Genomic DNA, 22680 nt, shown 5'->3' with positions numbered 1-22680 from the left:
GATACCAGTGGGCAGACGGCCTGTAAGCGACACAGAGAGCCGATACCAGTGGGCAGACGGCCTGTAAGCGACACAGAGAGCCGATACCAGTGGGCAGACGGCCTGTAAGCGACACAGAGAGCCGATACCAGTGGGCAGACGGCCTGTAAGCGACACAGAGAGCCGATACCAGTGGGCAGACGGCCTGTAAGCGACACAGAGAGCCGATACCAGTGGGCAGACGGCCTGTAAGCGACACAGAGAGCCGATACCAGTGGGCAGACGGCCTGTAAGCGACACAGAGAGCCGATACCAGTGGGCAGACGGCCTGTAAGCGACACAGAGAGCCGATACCAGTGGGCAGACGGCCAGTAAGCGACACAGAGAGCCGATACCAGTGGGCAGACGGCCTGTACGTGACACAGAGAGCCAATACCAGTGGGCAGACGGCCTGTACGCGACACAGAGAGCCAATACCAGTGGGCAGACGGCCTGTACGCGACACAGAGAGCCAATACCAGTGGGCAGACTGCCTGTACGCGACACAGAGAGCCAATACCAGTGGGCAGACTGCCTGTACGCGACACAGAGAGCCAATACCAGTGGGCAGACGGCCTGTACGTAACAGAGACCGAATATTGGGCAGACGGCCTGTAGGTAACACAGAGAGCAGGGCTCGTACAGCGCGGAAGGCGCAGATGTGTCCAAAATGTCAACACAGCGAGCAACACATCATACGTGCGACAAATGCAGTGGATGACCCTGGCGCCAGCACACAGGACCCCACCGCAGATTCCAACATGGTTTTATTGTGCATCCCGAATTCCATGGTGGAACACGGCGAACGCATTTTAAGTCCCCAGAGTCCGCAGGGTACTGCAGTTAATATGTGCAGAATTTTTTGCAGAGTGTAAATAGGTGGGCACTGAATATCCACCATATGATCCTTACATGTGAACTGAAACTATGTTATGATGTGTTGGAAATTATAAATTAAAGGCAGGATAAAATGCATCTGTTGTCAAATCTTAAGGTTTTTTTTAACAGCATTTTTCACAGAAACTAAAGTTGTTGCATAAAAAAAAAATTAAAAAATTACAGTTTTTTTCTGCAGCAAAGACGCCACGTGTCAACAGACTCTTGGAGCACGCATTAGATTTCCCAATCTTCATCGTTCTCTGCATGTTGCGTTTTCCGTGGCGTATCCACAGCACAAATTGCTGCAAAGTCCACCAGCGTTTGTCAACTTTACAGTCAAGGAGTAATTTGCAATACACAACATATACGCTGTAAAGTTTAAAGGGGCTGCCCCAACTCTTTGGAAGTTGTCTCTATCCAGAGATGGGCACAGACAGTAGATCGTCATTGTGCAACACCCCCCCCCCTTCCCCGCGAATCCCATAGCTCATCAAATTTCTTAAACAATGCACCAGTAATTATGAGCTGAGACATTTATTAGCTCATGCTCTTCCTTGCAATGTAATTTAAGATGTCAGTGGGACCCCTAAAATATTGGGTCCCAGTATTGCTGCACCAATAGTATTGCCTGTCCCTGCCCATATAACCCCCACAGATTCCAAAAACAGGACTGTGAATGGAGCGGAGGTTGATAATAAATGAAGTGGGGGATACTCATTACTTTCGGGACAGCTAAAAAAAAGCTTAAAACAAGGCTTGTAAGTATCCATAGTCTAAGGCAGGGTTCCCCAACTCCAGTCCTCAAGGCCCACCAACAGGTCATGTTTTTTGGATTTCCTTAGTATTGCACAGGTGATGGAATTATTGCCTGAGCAATACTAAGGAAATCCTGAAAACATGGCCTGTTGGTGGGCCTTGAGGACTGGAGTTGGGGAACCCTGGTCTAAGGAACCACTTACAAACTTTGCACAAACCCTTTAAAACTAGGATTGAGCAACAGAAGATCGCAATGTCCACTGCCATACAGTAACTAGTGAATGCGGCCACATTCTTATAAGTTACCACGACTGCATTCACTATCAATAGTTGCGATTTTAGCAGTGCCGTAATGTGGTTGCACAACATCAGACAATTTTAGAACCAAAAGGCACAACTAACTTTTACAGTAAGCGTTAGAACAAAAAATAAAAAATAAAAATAAGAAAATGGAAGCACAGATCATGGTCCAAGTATGGACATGAAATTGACAACCTCAGTGACATACATGAGATCTAATTTGGGTGATCCCTATTCGTACAGATGAAACCAACCTTATCAAAAAGCCAAAAGGCGTCCTTTACCCACCCCTTACATAAGTTTTAAGAAAGCCCTACCAAGGACTCCTGACATTTGTCCATCTCAAAGACCCTATCCCAATATGTAGCAGGTGTAATAATAATAATAATATTATTAGCAAATACCTTCAATTAGAAATGTAGTATAGTTCTTCTGATTCGCTCTGTCGCTTACACCATGTACAGGGAATTGCAGTAGCAAGTATCCATGGTTACAACTACTAACATCTAACTGTCAATATATCAGTGGTCGTAACCAGGGATACCCAAGCTACTGCAATGCCCTGCACATGGGGTTAGAGACATATCGAATCAGAAGAGCTATACTACATTTCTAATTGGAGGTATTGCAGTAGCTTAGGTATCCCTGGTTACGACCACTGATATAGTGACAGTTAGTTAGATGTTAGTGGTCATAACCATGGATACTTGCTACTGCAATGCCCTGCACATGGGGTAAGCGATAGAGCAAATCAAAAGAATACTACACTTATAAAATTGGAGGTATTTGCTAATAATAATAATAATAATAATAATTACTACTACACCTACTACATATTGGGATAGGATCTTGGTGATGGGAATACCCCTTTAATGTTATACAGAATTGCAAAAGAGAAAAAATTAGAAAGTAACAACTTTAAAAAAACATATAAAACTTTTTTTTTTTTTTTTTTTTTTTTTAAATATAACACCCGAAAATTGGAGCCAATTCACATTTTCAAAAACATAAGTCAGAAGTTCTCATCAGACTGCTTCGGTGCGAGAACACGATCTTGAGCACATTTATAAATAATAGTATTTTCACTGATGTGACACAATGTCAATCTTAATATTCTAAGAAAATATTTACATCTCGTGTGACAAGACATGACAGCAGCGCAAACACAAGGACGGGCCGGCTCGGCTCATTTACATTACTATTTGTCCAGGAGCGAGGAGTGGTGCGAGTAATGAATACTGAGAAACAGGCTCGGGCCGGGCAATATCTGCCCTCTATTAGGGCCAAATTCACACATCACTTTCCATCATTTGCTGTTTTTAAAACTGACTGCAGTTTTAAAAACTCTTTCAGCGTTTTTTCACCCAAAGAAAGCAATGAGAAAGAGCAAATTGCTGCAAAACAAACACTTTTGGGTTTTGCAGAATTTTTGATGATGAAAAATAACTTTATTAGACATGTGCTATAGACAAATCACCTGTGTTCCACCCCCCCTCCCAAAAAAAATAAAAAAAGGCAGCAAAAGTTGCATTTTACTGCCAAGAGAAAGCTACGTGTAAACATAACCTAACAAAACTATTCACACTCTTGAGGTCCGTTCTGTTAAACTCAGAGCATGTTCTATTCTAGTCTGTTTTTGCGGACAGGCTCCGTATTCTTTCAGTTTTTAACAAATCCATTGCTAAGAAAAAATGAGAAAAAAAAAGGTTGCCACTTTACTCCATCAGGCTATGTGCCCACGATGCAGAAATGAAGCAGAAAATTTCTGCATCTCCTTGCCTGGAAAAACCTGTGCGGAATTTGACACGCGTTTTGCACATGCGGAATTGCCATGCGTTTTCTAATGCATTGTACAAGGCTATTCCGCATGCCGTAAACGCACGAATAATGGACATGCTGTGGAATTTTCCGCACATCAAAAACGCTGCGGAAAAATCTACAGCATGGGCATTGAAATTGCGGATTTTCATTGGGGATCATGGGGGAAGGTTTACCAAGCGTTTACGCAGCAAAAATTCAGCAGCATAAACGCTTGAAAAACGCATCGTGGGCACGGACCCTTAGCTTTAAAAATGTATAAGAAATGGCAGATGCAAAATGAAAGCTACAAAGCAGTAATAAAAAAAATAGAAAAGAAAACTGGAGGGGGGGGTGACCAAAAACGAAAAAAAAAAAAAATATGGAAGCTGATGTGTGAATGTACAGCAACACTTTTTTTTCCAACCATTTTTTCTTTTGTAAGTTTTTTTTTTCTTACATTTTGTTCATTCCTTTCTAAATTGTGGTAAAAAGTGGTGATTTTAACATTAAAGCCCCACCGCAATGACAATATGCAGCAATAACTGAGCGGCGCTGCCATCGTATAGGACTAAACCTTGCCTCATATAGTCAGTGACACTAAGTTACAGGAAAACCTCAAGAGGAAAAAAAAAAAAAAACTTAAGTGAAAAAAATTCCCCATAGCAGTCAGTGTTTGGCTATTGTTCACACATTGCGCTTTTGCTACGTTTTTTTCTGCAGCAAAACCTGATCTCTTGCCAGGAGGTTTATTCAGGATTTTTCTTGCGTTTTTCCTGCGTTTTTTTCACTGTCCTTTTGTCTCTTTTATGCATGTACATAAAGTTCAGTGGAAAAAAAAAAACTCATTCTGGTTTTGGCACAGAAAACGCTGAAAAACCTGACACCTGCGTTTTTGGTGCGTTTTTTTCACCACCCATTACTTTCAATGGGTGAAAAAACACTGAAAGAAGTGACCTGCTCTATTTTGCAAAAAAACTATGCAAAGCACAAAATACTGAGGACAAAAACCAAGGTGTGTGCATGAGATTTCTGGAATCTCAGACTTTGCTGGTACTGTAAAATGCAGCTGAAAATTTGCATAAAAATACACTGAGAAAAAAAAAACAAGATGTGTGAACATAGCCTTATACCTACATGGTCACTTTTCTGCGCCACATGAAATCACAATCCTCAAGAATCCACGAAAAGTGAAAACTTTTCCACTGACCTCTGCGTGATTATAAAGGCCGCAGAGTCACCAATTGCTCCAACCACAAACAACTTATGAGAGGTCTCATCTCAAAGGAACAAAAAAAAAATCACAGTGCGAACATGATCAAGCAAAGGTGAAGCGTGGCAGACAACAAAGGAAATCACAATTAGATTTTACTAATTCTGCTTTATTTTCACAATTAGCTGCAGATCAGATCCAAAAAAAAAAAGGAACAAACAAGTACAAAACGCAGCGCCAGGAGGAGCAATGGAGGCCTCGGATTATCACCGCTATACAAGTCAATAGTCATCACATTTTTAAAGGTAACAAGGACCGATCACCCAACCGCTGGCATTCAGGACTCATACAGAAGCATTGATATTATTTTTTTATTATTTATTTTCAAGGCGGATCATCCCACGCCGCTAATCGCAAGAGAATAAATCTGTACCAATATCCACAAGCAGGATAACACCCAGCAGGCAGGAAGTTATCCTAAGCTGCTGTATACTTGGATCCTATGGTAACGGCATCTCATCATGTGACTGTTGCAGCTCACGATTGGCTGCAGTGGTCCCATGATGTCATCATCGGAGGCCAGGCATGCAGAAGATCGGCGAGGGACCAGGCTACAGTGGGTTTTTATTTTATTTTTTATTATATATGAACTTTTGAGTGCTTTTTGTAAACTTGCAGCTTTGGCTGCAAAATAAATTACTTGATTTTTGCAAATATTGACTCCAAGGTGTGAAATTTGCAACCAATCCGCAACCAAAAGCGCGCAGATCAGATCGTGCGCACAACCTTATACATAAAGTTGTTTGTAGGCTGCAGGGTAGGAGGACAATAGGGAATAATGAGCAATTAAACACATCCACATCAGCAGCAGCCTCCCCCAGCCAGATATGAGCTGCTGTTGTAATACCAGCTCCGGCCACTAGGTGTCAGCACTGCAGGGTCATCCCTTCCCATTCACTCCCTCACCGGAAGGGGGCGCAGGACACTTACCTTCCCAGATGCTCTACACCATCAATAAAGGTTTGTGTGGACCCCGCAGAGAAGAAGGGAGGAGGCGGAGAGGAGCGGCCTGGCTCGGCTTTGCCAGGACAGCGTACAGTACCGCGGGCTTGTGTGGGAAGAGGCTCCCCCTGGAGTTTAGTATCCTGCGGCCTACAGCGGTATCACAGTGATCATAGCCACCAGGGTAGTGATGGATGGAGAGGGCCGGCTTCTCCCGGTGCCTGGGACTGACTCTGTGTGTGACTCTCCACCAACTGACTCCTCCTCTCACAGCAATCGCCTCTAACCCCGCCTACTTTTAGCAAAGCGCCGCCTCATTGGATGAGGCGTGCCTTAAGCCACGCCTACTATTAGCGTCGCCCGTGACGTTAGCCAATAACAAAGCCTAATAAAGTGATTGAAAAAAAAAAAGAAAAAAAAAAAAAAAAGGCAAAGCAAGGGCGACGAGAGAGCGACATCCGGGGCCTTTTTGTGACGTCACAGCGCTAGGCCTGCCGGGAGTTGTAGTTCTGTTGTGGGTTGTTTTTTTTATCTTAAAAAGGGTTTTTTTTTGCATTTTGTTACCACATTGTGCTGTGAAATGTGTTTTTCATTTTACTTCAAGCTTAGAAACAGCAAAGCAGTGAATGAATTAAGTTGGTATTGAAGAAATGTGATTTAAATCATTTCTAATGATATATGTAATAATAATAATAAAAAAAAGCCCCTGACGACGTGCAGCTCACACATTTACAGCCTCTAGTTACGAGCCGCACGCGTCTGTGAGCAGCACTAGACAGGGGACGGGTTTCCATTCACCGATAGCAAGCAGCGAACTGTACTGCGGATTTTCACTGGAAAACAAATGAACCGCGTGAGGTCGGGTGATTCCGCCATTATACGGGCGCCAAAAAGCATCTATATGGGGCTTGTCTGACTACAGTGTGCTGTCCCCCTGTTATTTCTCCTGGAAATGTCTGAATAAATGGACAACTAGGTGTTACCCTTCCCCGTATCAAAGGGCCGTGTCTCTACGCAGAGCTGATTGGACAACATGAGACACATCCCACTGGTAACACCCAGTTGTCAATTTATTACATTTCCAAGAGGATAAACAGAGGAACGGCACAAAGCAGAAACCTAAGAAAAGGTCAGTTTTGTTTTGAGCGGAAGAAATCAAGAGTAGCCGGGCCACGGGCGGTTTAGAAGTCGTGGGCCCCCCATACCCGATGTATCACGTGACATGTCACATGATCTCCTTTGATAGCTCATGTGATAGTAACACACAGGGGCTCTGATGCACATCTGTATATGGAAAATGACAGAGATAGCAATTTTTCCCTTATGTACAGAACTATACATAACATAGCGCTATATATATAATAGAGCAGGGGTGGGAGATTAATTTTCCCAAGGGGCCACATGAGAGACCGTGACTGTTGTGGAGGCCAAACCAATAGGCTGAAATTCATTGTGCTCAATATTAATACTAACATATTAATTATAAAAAAATATATAATAATTCTATAACTTAATATTGAGCAGAATTAAGTATGCTGACATCCGCTATATACAGTATGAGACCCCACATAGCCCTCTACATACAGTATGAGCCCCACATAATCCCCCTATATATAGTATGAGACCCCACATAGCCCTCTACATACAGTATGAGCCCCACATAATCCCCTATATACAGTAGGACCCCCCACATAGCCCCCTACATACAGTATGAGCCCCCACACAGTCCCCTACGTACAATATGAGCTCCCACATAGCCCCCTACATACAATATGACCCCCAAATAGCCTCCTACATACAGTATGAGCCCCCACATAGCCCCCTACATACAGTATGAGCCCCTACACAGCCCCCTATATACAGTATGAGCCCACACACAGCCCTCTACATACAGTATGAACCCTCACATAGCCCGCAATATGCAGTATGAGCCCCCACACAGTCCATAGATACAGTATGAGCCCACACATAGCTTCCTAAATACTGTATGAGCCCCCACATAGCCTCCTATATACAGTATGAGCCTTCACAACCTCCTATATACAGTATGAGCCCTCACATAGCTTCCTATATACAATATGAGTCCTCACAACCTCCTATATACAGTATGAGCCCGCAAGCCTCCTATATACAGTTTGATCCCCCACATAGCCTGCTATATACAGTTTGATCCCCCACATAGCCTCCTATAGACAGTATGAGCCCCCACATAGCCTCCTATATACAGTATGAGCCCCCACATAGCCCCCTACATACATTATGAGCCCCCACATGGCCTTCTATATACAGTCTGAGCCCTCACATAGCCTTCTATATACAGCATTGCAAAGTATAAGAGGAGCTTTGTAACTATTATTTACTACTGTACTACTACTTTGTGTACAGCTCATGCAGTGTGTTGACTGATCATGTGGGGGTCTTAGGAGTGTACACAGACCCCCACCAATTAGCAACACTATTAAGTGCCCATATCATATAAAACATTTTTAGAAAGTGCACTTATTTTATTAAACTTGCAAATTTTGCTGCAGATTTGGGGGGTAACCCTCATCAAAAATCCCTGACAATTGGGGATGGTTGTAATATTTTTTACTCCTCCATTGAACTCAATGTGTAAATTGTGAATCAAATCTGCAACCATTTGGGTATTAAATGAACACACTCCAGGATTACAATCTGCACCATTTGCCAATTTCCGCACTGATATTCATTTTCAATGTGCAGTGAGAAATCTGGTCAAATGTGCTACTATGGTAACTTTGTGGCTTTTCCACCTAAACTGGAAATTCTGTAGTGTATTCATCTTCTGTGACTATATCCTAAGAGCGATATTATGAAAATACTGATTTAGTTACTTGACAATCATTCACTAAACTCATTCATCATTGCTGTCACGTGATACATCATTTTGGAAAAAAAGTGAAAATAGTGCACAGTAAATAATTAATTTGATACCACTCATTAGACACTCCAGATACTCTTCTTATCTCAAATCACACCACTATTTTGTTAAAAAAAAGTGCACATTATTAGTACATTTCTATGGTTCCTTTTACTCATGCCCCATAGGTTAAAGGGGATCTGTACTTGCATAAAGCTTTGCATAAATCAACAGTACAGGCAAAAAGGCAAAAATAGGAAACTTTGTAATGCATCTTATCAGATAAATATGCTTCTTTCTCCACTTATGAGCCATTTCTTTCCCTCCTGCCATCACCCTGAACTCACCATCCGCTCTAAATAAAAAAAAAAAAAAAAATCAACTTCAAGCAAGATGGACTGGCAGTATAGTGAGGGGTCAGGTTACATCTCCTATAAACTTCTATGGAGAGGGGAGGGGGAAAGAGGAGTGAGGAGAAGAGTGTGAAAACAGAGTAAGATGGTGCTGAGCTGTCTAAAAAGTTTTTTATCTCACCCCAGAGCTGAATTCACAGCTACACTGTTCAGTACTGCTGTATAATGTCCTCCATGCTGCTGCTTCTTTCAGCTGTGTGTGGGACACATCTTAGCAGCTAATCTCCACCCACCAGCTCAGAGACCAATAGAAGTTAAGAAATAGAAACTACACAGGGGAAAACTGGTGAACAATGGAGGATACCAGTCATATAATGGCCAGAAATAGGGATATGTATTCACACATGATAAGTTATCCTGAAAAGTTACTTGAAATTACAGTTACCCTCTAAATTCAGACGAGCACTTAACTTTGCAGACCGGTCATTCCTGCAACTGGCTTTGCGTATAGCTCAGTGTGATTATCTGTATAGCGGACGGCTGCAGGAGCTGCCTACTATTGACATGCACTAGCGTAGGTTAACGCATGATGTGATTTTTTTCTAAGGGGATGGAGGTGTGAAGCACATAAGCTAATAATCTAAAAATGTTTGGGAAACAGGTCCGTATGATTACAGCGATACCAAAATAATTTTTCTATTTTACTGGTTTTAAAGATTGTTATAAAAAGTTGGAAAAATATATATATTTGGTTTGTTTCTACATTTTCTGATATGCAAGTAACGTTTCTCTGTGTGGAGAGTGACATGCCAGTGTGAGGAAGCTTATATGCCTTGCAATGCTCCTCTGGGAAATGAAATATGCAAACAGCATCTTCATAGAGGAAGAAGACTTATAATAATAATCATTTTTATTTCTCTAATGCCAACATATTCTGCAGAACTTTACTATTTAATTGAACTCAAGTGCCACCTATTGGAAGTAGTAATCCTAAAAATATTGACCCTTTAACAAGCCTTGCCACATGACAAACCAGAATCTCAATTGGCAGACACGTGTTTCGGAGTGTTTCCCCTCCTCAGTGCAAAACATGACATCTGATTTGTTTGGGATCTAAGGCATGTCACTCTCCACAAGGAGAAACGTTACCCCTTAGATCCCAGTCAGAAGCCTCTTATACAACCAAATTAGATCTCATGCCTTGCACTGACGAGGGGCAACACCCCGAAACACCGTCTCTGCAAATTGAGACTCTGGTTTGGCTTTTATCCTAAGTAATATGGCAAAAAGTGTGAACACACCCTAAAGCCGAGCAATATCATAGTGTGCCCAGGTACAAGCTGTGTGTTTGCTTTTCCTTGGATCTGCCTTGGCTTGCATTACTTTAACACTACTTATGACTCTGCAATGTATTATTAGGAATATGAGAAGTGAGTAATTTCCTATTCTATAACAATATTTATAAAAATCACTCCTTTGACAAGTGAGAACGTTCCAGAAATAACCTTCAGAGCTGCAAGCATTTCAGATTCCTCATTCTTGTATTACAGTTCCTGGCAGCATAATATATGTTACAATTTATGGCAGCCTGTGTTCTCTCTCTCTTCATGTTTCTTTTTGGGAATCCCACAGAGCAACACTCAGGTCAGAGTCTACGCGGTCTGAAAACGTTTCGATCGTGCAGAGCGCTCCCGTTGGGTATGTGCACACATTGTTTTTTTTTAGAGGGTCAAATGTTGAGTTTTCCAGTGGAAATTTTGGAAGGAATTTTTTATTTCCTGAATTCGTTTTGAAGAGGTTTTCAAGAGTTTTTGGAAAGTTTTTTTGCAGCCTTCTTATTGGACAGTGCCTAGTTTGGAGCGTTTTCTATTAGGAGACGCTTCAAAGAAGTGACCTCCACTTTATATTCCACCACCAGGTGTTTTTCAGAACCTGAAAAGGCAGAAAAAAGCACAAAAGACTGAACATATGAACAGAAATTGGTTTAAAAAAAGACAAATAAATAGTTTTTCAAGCGTTTCTTGAGCAATTTTTTTTCAAGTTTTTGTTTTAAGCGGCCCTGGCCTAAAAAAGTTCTGCAAAAAACTCCATGTACATACTCTAAATCACTTCCCTTCACTAATCGTTGATTCAGCGTATTTGGTCAGTGTGCTTTCCATCTGCTCAATGGACAGCAAATGGCTATGTTAGGCTATGTTCACACTGAGTTTTTTTGAGAATTTTTTTTTGGAGCACAGTCACTCAAAATTCTTTTGAAAATACTTTTTTGAAAATGCTTATAAAACTCTTCCTATTCATTTCTACAGGAAATCCACATTGCTGTTCATATGAGGAGTTTTTTTAGTGTTCTTTTTCCCTTAAGAGGTTTTTGAAATACGCTTGGTGGGAAAAAAAATGCTTGTCACTTCTTAGAGGCGTCTCCACTCAAAACTAGGCACTGTCCAATTAAAAGGCTGCAAAAAATCCTTCAGGGTAAAAAAAATATCTTAAAAAATTTCGTGGCTACATGCATACGCAGTTGTTTTACTGAATTTTTGGAGCAGAAACTGAGCAAGCTTTTGAGGAGTTTTGCATTTCTGACTAGGATATGGAGAGTTTCTTCTCCAAAAAAACTCTAAAAACTGTGTGCATATAACCAGTAAAAAAAGGTCCTCCAAAAACTGGGGCATTTCCAGATGTGGTTTCTGCTGGAAAAATTTGTCTAGTCATAGTCAAAGTCTTCCTACTTTGCTGTTCATATGAGAAGTTTTTATTTTTTGCTTTGCTAAAAAAAAGGGGCTTTTCTTGAAGCAGTTTCCGCTTGAAAAACTACCTTTTTTAAAAGCTTAATAAACACCATGTGAACATAGCTTAGGATACTTAAAATACTGGTATGAAGATAATTGTAGCAATTTCTGTAAATTGTAAAAATATGATAATTGTAATCCTAATAATCTATACAAACTTCTTTAACTTAAAAAAAAAATCACAGAGACATCAAAAGTGCCCTATTTTCTTGAGGGTTGACAACCTTTGCCCAACAGTCCTACCACAATCTCTGTTGCAAGAGAGGTCAGTACATTACCATCACTATCAGCTTCCTGCAGAGACAGGAGACATTGCTGAAGGTGAGTAAACTCCTTTATTATCAGCAGAAAAGTTGACATTAACCCCTTTGCTTCCCTAGGCCACAAAGTGTGTTAGTATTGAACTTTTCACTAACCTACACTACCAGGTCTCGTGCTTTAAGCCCATCACCACCATAGACCATAAGGAAGGCTATATTTTTGTTTCGTCGGCAAGCCCATAAATTCTGCCAGTCATCTGGAGGTTTCTTAGTTGATTTAGATAGTAATTCTATTCCATTCTTTTAAAACAATCTTGGTGGTTTCGTTGTATAGGCGCTTGTCCCACAATTAAAATGACACCTTTTTTGTAGAGATCCGATGTACCAGTCATGAGAAATCTAGCTTAGAAGCTATATGCAAATCAGGCTGGAAGTGCTTCCTCCCACCCCTTGTACACTTCCAGCCTGATTTGCATATGATTTCTACACTAGATTTCTCATGACTGGCACATCAGATTTTGACAAAAAAAGGTATTATTTTTATCGTGGGACAAGGGCCTATACAGTCATACCGTTACCACTACATGTAGAAGCAGATCAATAATCCCCCTTTAAGTAGTTTATCCAGCACATTTTACACAGATGTTACAATTTAGCATCAGAAAACTCTTCTTCTGTTGCTCAGCAGTTTTCAGTCTTTAGCTATGCTACATTTCATCATATGTCCTTTGTATGTAAGGTGCTATATATGCGTGTGGTTGGTGGTAAAAGGAGTAGGAACATTTGTCAATTCATAGATGTCAGATATTTGTCAAGATAGCATGAAGTTTCTCCAAATCCTCTTCTTCGGAAGAAAATACAAACATACTGTATATGAAGCTCGCCATGGATTGCCGCTGACTGCCTTCATTGCAGTAATCTTGGTGTTTCTCTTGGCTGCCTCCACTTGTTTGAGAAAGTTATTAGGTGTTTTATAGATGGCCGGGCATTTGATTGGAGATTACATTGGCTGTTTTAAGACTGACTGGCTGGTTAATAAAGATGGGACAAGTGGGAATAAGAAAGCCATTTGGCTGCATCTCCTGCGGAGAGGCCAGTAATGAGGTAGAGAATACAGAGAGAAATCTGACTGCGAAATAAAGAAAGAGCTGAGTGTAAAACTACAGTGTGCATCAAGTGATAAGGATGGATAATAAGAAGAGTTCTCTGCCAAGGGACAAGAAGGGATCTGCAACACAAAACTGCACAGTTTAATAGTTTCCTTGTTAGAGTGCATTACTGACTATGGCTACTGAATATTGATTGGCGCCATCTGATCATTTTAATTTATTTTTTTCCATAAATCAGCAGTATACATGAAAATAAGAAACTTTGTAATATGCTTATTAGTGAAATCCGCTCCTATCTCCTCTTGAACTGATCATTTATTCTCAAAAATTCTCAATTCACAGGTAAAATCTATCTTCAGTTAATCCAGGCTTTCCCATTACTGAGATACAAAATGACAGTTAGTGCTTATAAAGTTCTATGGAGAATTGTAACTCATTTCAGGGGAACTTGCAGCAGAATGTCTGTCTCTGCCACTAGTTCCTCCCTCCTCCATAGAATATTCAAAGCAGCAACTGTCATCTCCTATCTCAGTAGAATGTCTGTCTCTGCCTGTAGCTCCTCCCTCCTCCATAGAATATTCAAAGCACCAACTGTCATCTCCTATCTCAGTAGAATGTCTGTCTCTGCCTCTAGCTCCTCCCTCCTCCATAGAATGTTCAAAGCACCAACTGTCATCTCCTATCTCAGTAGAATGTCTGTCTCTGCCACTAGTTCCTCCCTCCTCCATAGAATATTCAAAGCAACAACTGTCATCTCCTATCTCAGTAGAATGTCTGTCTCTGCCTGTAGCTCCTCCCTCCTCCATAGAATATTCAAAGCACCAACTGTCATCACCTATCTCAGTAGAATGTCAGTCTCTGCCTCTAGCTCCTCCCTCCTCCATAGAATGTTCAAAGCACCAACTGTCATCTCCTATCTCAGTAGAATGTCTGTCTCTGCCTCTAGCTCCTCCCTTCTCCATAGAATATTCAAAACACCAACTGTCATCTCCTATCTCAGTAGAATGTCTGTCTCTGCCTGTAGCTCCTCCCTTCCCCATAGAACATTCAAAGCATCAACTGTCATCTCCTATCTCAGTATAGGGAAAATCTGTCTTCACTGAAAACATAATTTGCCTATGAATTGAGAGTGAATGAATTCAGGAGGAGATAATCTGATTTCTCTGATAACATGTATTACAAAGTTGCTTATTTTCATGTGTGTTATTGATTTATGAAATAAAAATTTCAAACGACGGTGACTGCCTACACAATTGAGAGGGGTCCAAATGATACTGGGTGTCCTGTATATACTGTACATATATACAGTTGAAACCAAAAGTTTACATACACTATATAAAAAGACACATCTACTTGTTTTTCTCAATATCTGACATGAAATCAGAATAAACCTTTCCCGTTTTAGGTCAATTAGGATTACCATAATTTGTAATATTTGCCAAGTGCCAGAATAATGAGAGAGAAAGAATGTTTTAAGGCATTTTTATTACTTACTGCAAAGTCAAAAGTTTACATACATTTCATTACTATTTGGTACCATTGCCCTTAAACTGAATGACTTGGGTGAAACTTTTGGGATATCTTTCCACAAGCTTCTCACAATAGTTGGTCAGAATTTGGGCCCATTCCTCCTGACAAAACTGGTGTAGGTTGCCTTGCTCGCAGCCTTTCCAGCTTTGCCCATAAATTTTCAATAGGATTGAGATCAGGGCTTTGTGATGGCCACTCCAAAACATTGACTTTTGTTATCCTTAAGCCACTTTGTTTCCATTTTGGCAGTATGCTTCGGGTCATTGTCCATTTAGAAGACCCATATCCGCCCAAGCTTTAACTTCCTGGCTTATATCTTGAGATGTTACTTCAGTACTGCCACATAATCTTCTTTTCTCGTGATGCCATCTATTTTGTGAAGTGCACCTGTCCCTCCTGCAGCAAAACAACCCCACAACATGATGATGCCACCCCTGTGTTTCTCAGTTTGGATGGTATTCTTAGTCTTCCAAGCTTCTCCCTTTTTCCTCCAAACGTAACGATAGTCATTATGCCCAAAAAGTTCAATTTTAGTTTCATCAGACCACAGAACATGTCTCCAAAAATTAAGGTATTTGTTCCTGTGTGCATTTGCAAACATTAAACTGGCTTTTTTATGTTTCTTTTGGAGTAATGGCTTCTTCCTGACAGAGTGGCCTTTCAGCCCATGTTGATACAGTATTCGTTTCACTGTGGATATTGACACAATCTTACCTGCTTCTGCCATCATCTTCACAAGGTCTTTTGCTTTTTTCCAGTGGCGTGCCGCCAATGCCGTCAGGCCACGCCACTGCTATGGGGTCCGTGAGCCGGGGGGCACCGAAGCAGCAGGGAAACGAGGAGGATAGGTGAGTATTATATTTACGGGGGGGAGGGGTGGCTGCGGCGGCGGAGGAGCGGGCACACAGAGTAGCCGGCTGCTGCAGCTACCACGTGTGACTGCTGCTAAAGGGAAATGAATATTCCCTCTTCTCCACTCCCATAGGCGTGGAAAAGAATGGATATTCATTCTCTTTAGCAGCGGACACGGAGGAGCGCTGAGCCACGGCTCCTGCTGACAGTGCCCGCTACTAAAGAGAATGCATATTCATTCTTCTCCATGACCATAGTCCCGGCGTGGAGAGGAGTGAATATGCCAGCAGCTCACATTAGTGTCTGAGAGCAAGTGCTGCTCAGATGCTGACATGAGCTGCTGGCAGACAGGACGCAGCACTGGAGCAGAGGTGAGGAAGGAAGGTGAGTATGTGCTTATTTGTTTTATGTGTGCAGTGGTTGGGCCATGCCTACCAGGATTGGGGGATGAAGGGGCCACACATACCAGGATTGGGGGATGAGAAGGCTACACATACCAGGATTGGGGGATGAGGGGGCTGCACATACCAGGATTGGGGGATGAGGGGGCCACACATACTAGGATTGGGGATGAGGGGGCAATGCATGCCAGGATTGGGGATGAGGGGGCCATGCATACCAAGATTGGGGATGAGAGGACCATGCATTCCAGGATTGGGGGATGAGGGGTGCCATAAGTACCAGGATTGGGGAAGAGGGGGCCATGCATACCAGGATTGGGGGATGAGGGGTGCGATGCATACCAGGATTGAGGGATGACGGGTGCCATGCATACCAGGATTGGGGGAAGAGGAGGCCATTCATACCAGGATTGGGGGATTAGGGGTGCCGTACATACCAGGATTGGGAATGAGGGGTGCCATGCATACCAGGATTGAGGGATGAGAGGTGCCATACATACCAGGATTGGGGGATTAGAGGTGCCATACATACCAGGATTGGGGATGAGGGGTGCCATACATACCAGGATTGGGGATGAGGGGTGCCATGCATACCAGGATTGAGGGATGAGGGGGCCATGCATACCAGGATTGGGGGATGAGAGGTGCCATACATACCGGGATTGGCCAGCAGTAAGAACAGATCTCTGTATACCAGTAAGAACAGTTCTGTATAGGATGGGGTATCTCTAGTATCTACTAAACGGAGAAAGAATCGCCAAATCTGTCTAAGGTTACGTTTTTTGAGTTGAGACATCCTTGTTTGATCTGTGCTGTAAATCATTGCAAAGTGCCATCCACTAAGTGTCTTTCTTCTGTCTAACTTGCTGTCCACTGCCTGTTGTCAAGTCTAATCCTCTCTAAATTCAGAGACCCTTAGGCTACGTGCCCACGATGCAGAAATGCTCCGGATTTTTCCTGAGCGTTTCTGCATCTCCCTGGCAGAAAAAAAACGCATGCGGATTGTACATGCGGATTGTACATACGTTTTTCCTGCAAGGGACATGCGGATGTGAAGCTTTCTTCACATGCATTTCCGCATGCGGATTGACAAGCGCTTTCCAAGCGATTTTAGCATCACTTGGAAAGTGCTTGTCAACTTGGTCACACAATATAAATCCATGCAAACGGCATGGATTTATATACTGTGACCGTAAAGAATGTTTAAAAATAAAAAATGAATCTATACTTACCTTCCGATGGCCCCCGCAGTCTTGCTTCGCTCCGTCCTGGCTGCCGGCAGATCGTGGGTACACTGAAGGACCTGCCGACGTCAGCGTCGCGTGACCCGTCACATGACTATGACATCTGCGCAGGTCCTCCAGTCCATCGCGATCTGCCGGCAAGGGAGGACGAGCGCAGCGGGGGCCATCAGAAGGTAAATATAACATTTATTTTTTATTTTATTCTTTTTATTTTGCAGTTTCTATGGTACCCGGGTCCGGAGGAGAGTCTCCTCTCCTCTAGACCTGGGTACCATCTGCACATTGAATGCATGGATTCCGCATGTGCTTATCTAGTGAAGCGGAATGCACGCGTTCTAATGCAAGTCAATGGCTGCGAAAACGCAGCACTTCCGCAAAATAATTGGTAGTGCTGCGTTTTTTTCCGCAATGATAATCCGCAGCGGAAATTTCCGCAGCATGTGCACAGCACATGCGGATTATCATTGGGGAACATGGCAGGCCTTCTACCATTCGTTTTTTAAGCGTTTCTGCAGCGTTTTTGCTGCTGCGGAAACGCTTAAAAAACGCATCGTGGGCACACAGCCTTAGTTGGATTACAGAGAGTAGGAACTTGTTTTTCTCTTTCTTTGTCTCTCTTCTCCTTGTCTTCTGTTTGTCAAACTGTATGCAGGCATAAGTCTATGTGCACACATTAAGTATTTTCCTACACCTAAAACCAAAATTTGGCAGGAAAAACGCTGTCTAAAATATTTGCATTTTGGACACTTTTTTTCTTACATTTTTGACACATTTTTTTTTCTATTCATTAGAATGGGTGAAAAATGCTAAAAAGAAATGACATGTTGCAGATTTGAAAAATATAAAAAAACATGCTTTGATGGCTCAAATCCGCAGGTAAAAAATAAGCAGCATGGGCATGAGATTTCAGAAATCACATTCACTTTGCTGGTTCTGTAAACTTACCTATGGAATAAAAAAAAACGCGGCAAAAAACGCTGCACATAAACAAGTAATAACAGAGGTGTGGGCTTTTAATTCAGATCAAACAAGCCATTGGACAATGGCAGGATAATGCATGCTGGAAAGTAAATGAAAGGAATTTACAACACCTATAGTGCTGGCAGAATGCCAATGAAGAGGAATAACAAGTCATGCAGGGAAAATCCTGGATATATTACAGTGGCAAGTGCACCAAAAACAATAATACCTTGTTTTGGGGGATAAGGGTAGCAAGACAATGCTTTCCTACAGGTTTCGTGTGAAAGGACATGGATACTGTACTGATTCTCTACACTTCCAGTAGGGCACAGTGACTTGTATCTGCTCTCCCTGTATAAATGCACTGCACTGCTGGAGCTTAGGCTAGTATCAGTATTAGACAATTTTCTGCTTTGCCCTTTGATGTGACTGATGCTTTGATAGAATCGCTAAATGACATTTTTCAGCAGGAGATGTATCCCCGAGACATTAATGATTCAGATGACATTTCAGCTTAAAGTGCAAGACGCCGAACTGTATACATGAAGGAACACTTTGTTCAGCAGACACCTCAACGGGATAATGCAATTCCCAAATAAATAGGTAGAAAAATATTAATATGAGAAGTCTAGAAATTGCAGCTTGGTGAGAAATACCGGGTGTGAAGTGACAGATCTGAACAAATTCTCTTTGCCTTCAGTGCGCTGAATCTCTTATCCCAGGAGTCCTCATCGATTGCAAATGTAGCACTAAGTAGCGATCATAAAAAAAATAATTAAAGTGTAACCATCATTTATTTCTTAAATCAATAGTATACATGAAAATAAGAAACATCATAATATGTCTTATAAGAAAAATTTGCTTCTTTCTCTTGCTTACCCAAATTTATGGGTAAATTCTGTATTCAGTGAAAATAGATTTTCACATTACTGAGATAGGAGATGACAGTTGGTGCTTTTAAAATTTTATGGAGGAGGAAGGAACACACATTCTGTCGTAAGTTCCCCTCAAATGACAGTTACTGTTCTCCGTAGAACTTTATAATCACCAACTGTCATCTCCTATCTCACTAATGGAAAAGTCTATGTTCAATGAAAACAGATTTTACCCATGAATTAAGAATTTTGAGAATGATTAATCAGTGCAGGAGGAGAAAGGAGCAGATTTCTCTGATAAGATATATTACAAAGTTTCTTATTTTATTGATTTATGAAGAAAAGAAAAACTAAAATGACGGTTGCTCTTTAACAATACTACTGTAATTAAAGGACTGGGGTATTGTTGACCTATCCTTATTATAGGCCATTCATTCGTTTTTTTCCGTCTTGTAAAGTAATGGCAGATCTCTAGAATATACAATCACTTGATGATTGGTGGAGGGCTGATCATTGAGATCCTCACCGATCCTGAAAATGAAGGAGATACAGAGTTTGAATGAGGTAGCAGAACATTTCCTTGCACAGCCAGATGGGGGTGCTGTGCAAGGGAAAAGTATTGACAGGAATATAGCTCTACAGCAGCGCTCTGTCCCCTTCCTTTTTACCACTTTATGAACTGGGTAAACCCCTTTAATTTCAGATAGGTGGGGTCTGACTCTTGGCACCTCCACTGATTAAAGGCTGTGCCAATTGAATTGGACTGAGCTGCAGTACCAGGGACAGCCACTATTAGAAGGATGGAGCTGTGTTTGCTAAACAAAGGAGAGGACATGGCCCCTTTATTCATCAGTGGGGGCTGCTTGGAGTAAAGGCCCCGTCACACTAAGCGATATCGCTAGCGAGATCGCTGCTGTGTCACAGTTTTGGTGACTCACCAGCGACCTCACCAGCGATGTCGCTATGTGTGACACTTTGCAACGATCAGGCCCCTGCTGTGAGGTCGCTGATCATTGCAAAGTGTCCTAGACCATTTTTTGGTCGTTGGCCTCCCGCTGGCCAGCACACATCGCTGTGTGTGACCAGCGGGACCAACGATCTGGCTGGTAACCATGGTAAATATCGGGTTACTAGGGGCACACGCGCACTTAGTAACCCACTGTTTACCATAGATACCACTCTGCTACGGTGAGCGGAGGCTCCAGCGCACCGTAGCAAAGTGGTATCCATGGTAAACAGCGGGTTACTAGGGGCACACGCGCACTTAGTAACCCGATATTTACCATAGTTACCAGCCTGCTCCTGCTTAAGCAGCAGGCTGGGAACGGGAGCAGGACATCGTGGAACGATTCTTTCCACGATATCGCTGCTCCCCTGATCGCTGGTGAGCCTGCCTGTTTGACAGCTCACCAGCGATGTATTAGCGATGCAGCAACGATCCCTGACAGGTCGTATCGTTGTCGGGATCGCTGCTGCATCGCTTAGTGTGACGGGGCCTTTAGACCCTTAGAAATCTGATATGGATAATCTACCCTAAGAAAAGGTCCTATAGCTTAGAAAACCCCTATACCTTTTTATTTGCTCTTTCAATTTCAGTTCCAATACAATCAGTGTTTTATCAGCAGGAGATTATCACTGCAGGACTAGGTATCTCGTGCACAGCAGTCCAGATAATCTGTGTAACCCCGCCCCCAGCACTGATTGACAGTTTGCTGACAATGCACAGTGTACACAGAAAGCAGCCAATCTGTGGCGTGGGCGGGGTAATACACAGCTCAGCATTCTGAGCGCTGCTACATCTACAGCAGAGAAAACAGGAAATTTATCAAAACTTCACCATGCAGCCCAGTAAGCGACACATAGCTGGAATCAGGGACTCTGTCTCTACATTATGCTGCTCTCAGATTACAGAGAAAGGGACTGCTGACAGATTCCCTTTAAAGGATGTGGACATATATTTTTTGGACTACAATCCTTTTTGCAATTGGGTTTTATTAAAACTTTTGTACCAAAGAGTTTTTAAGGAGTTTTAGCCCAAAATATATGCATCTAAGTAAAAAATGCTTTCAAAAGTATTTATTATCCTATAAGTGTCTTACAAAAAATAGCAGATCAGAGTGTTCTGCTTAGGAGGACCCCAAAAATCTGTAGGAAAACCTGGCAGCAAATATTAAATTACATTGCAATAAAGGATTACAAGTGAAGTGGCTGTTCTCCTAATACACGGATGTACTGTGACCTCAGAGTGAGTGTCAATCTTTGGTGGCTGCTCTCTGCTCTGGATAAATAATGATGGCCATGAATAGGGACATACCCCTAGTAGGGTATTAAATACAATAAAAAAAAATCAGCTTTATAAGGGTTACAATTAAAATAAGCCATGTTTGAAAAAGAAAATAAATTAATGTAACTTCTGTTCATTTTAGGTATTAAAAATTGCTTTAATTTTTAGGGTGAAATACTTGATTCTGCCACTAGAGGGCAAAGTTTAAATATTTTTTCTTTTCTACAGTTTTGGGTGGGTTTTTATTACTTATTTAATAAAGGTCTTCATAGCATGTATATATTAGGCAGATTTGTGCATGAATAAACTAGTTCTCCTATATGGGGTTCAGAATATAATATTAAAACACATTTGATTGAAGACCCATAATTCTCATTATTGTTCACACTACAAAATGATTAATGATAATCCGTGCAGCGTACATTTCTTTGACTGGATGCCTCTGTATGGAATAATGCGAACCAATAATGCTATTCCATATCGCAAGAAAAAAATGTATATGAACCTATAGCAAACAAACAGAGACCCTTTTTGGCCTCTGTAAGGTGAATATGGGCCTATGGATACGTTTTATGAATTTGATTGCCGCAGTTTTAGTGCATATGCCTGACGGACCCTGCAAAACGCAGAGTGAATCCACCCTAAAACTGCAAACATATCCAATAAAATTGTATTTTGAGTATAATTGTAAATTGTAAGTGGTCCACCAGAGGGCGCCAACTGACACATTTCTGTGATAAAATTCTGCAGTAAAGGAACAAGAGATATTATTGCATCTTCCATCTGGAGTTCAATACATGGTTAACATCTGCGGCTTTGATTACTTATTTAGGATCCTCATGTAGGGAGGTTAAAAGTAATATGGAAATTATTCTAATTTTGCAACAGAGACCATTCTGTTTGCATTTAGTTTATTTTATACAATGTGCATTCTAGTAATTGTAGGGTATTATTGCTGGAAAATGTTAAACATGTTTATTGTAAAGATTGTCGATTCTCCTATGTGAGAGTACTGTCATGTAGGATCTGATCTGATATTTCTATATTGGGTAGATTTGTATACGGAGTAATAGTATTGAATAAAATATTTATCTTGGATTGTGATCTTGAATATCTGAAGGGTGTAGCTACATGTGGATAAATCAAGGGGCATAGTGCATTTATGGCCACTGTTGGGCAT

At 41.7% G+C, this 22680-nt stretch overlaps 2 protein-coding genes across 2 annotated transcripts in view; both read right to left on the bottom strand.

Moving 5' to 3' along the window:
- The window catches only part of RERE (arginine-glutamic acid dipeptide repeats), a 281545-nt gene extending 275288 nt beyond the window's left edge, over positions 1-6257 (bottom strand). Inside the window, exon 1 of the mRNA XM_073656935.1 lies at positions 5954-6257. The gene's annotated coding sequence lies outside the window, so the exon portion shown is untranslated. The remainder of the gene's footprint in view (positions 1-5953) is intronic.
- Positions 1-22680, bottom strand: part of ENO1 (enolase 1) — a 169384-nt gene that overhangs the window by 119052 nt on the left and 27652 nt on the right. The window lies entirely within an intron of this gene.

The sequence above is a fragment of the Phyllobates terribilis genome, unplaced genomic scaffold (genome assembly GCF_046119375.1).
Source record: "Phyllobates terribilis strain yellow unplaced genomic scaffold, ASM4611937v1 Scaffold_12__6_contigs__length_324123572, whole genome shotgun sequence".
NCBI classification, from domain to species: Eukaryota; Metazoa; Chordata; class Amphibia; order Anura; family Dendrobatidae; genus Phyllobates; species Phyllobates terribilis.
Note: the sequence above shows the minus strand (reverse complement) of the source record. Positions and strands in the feature narration are given on the sequence as shown.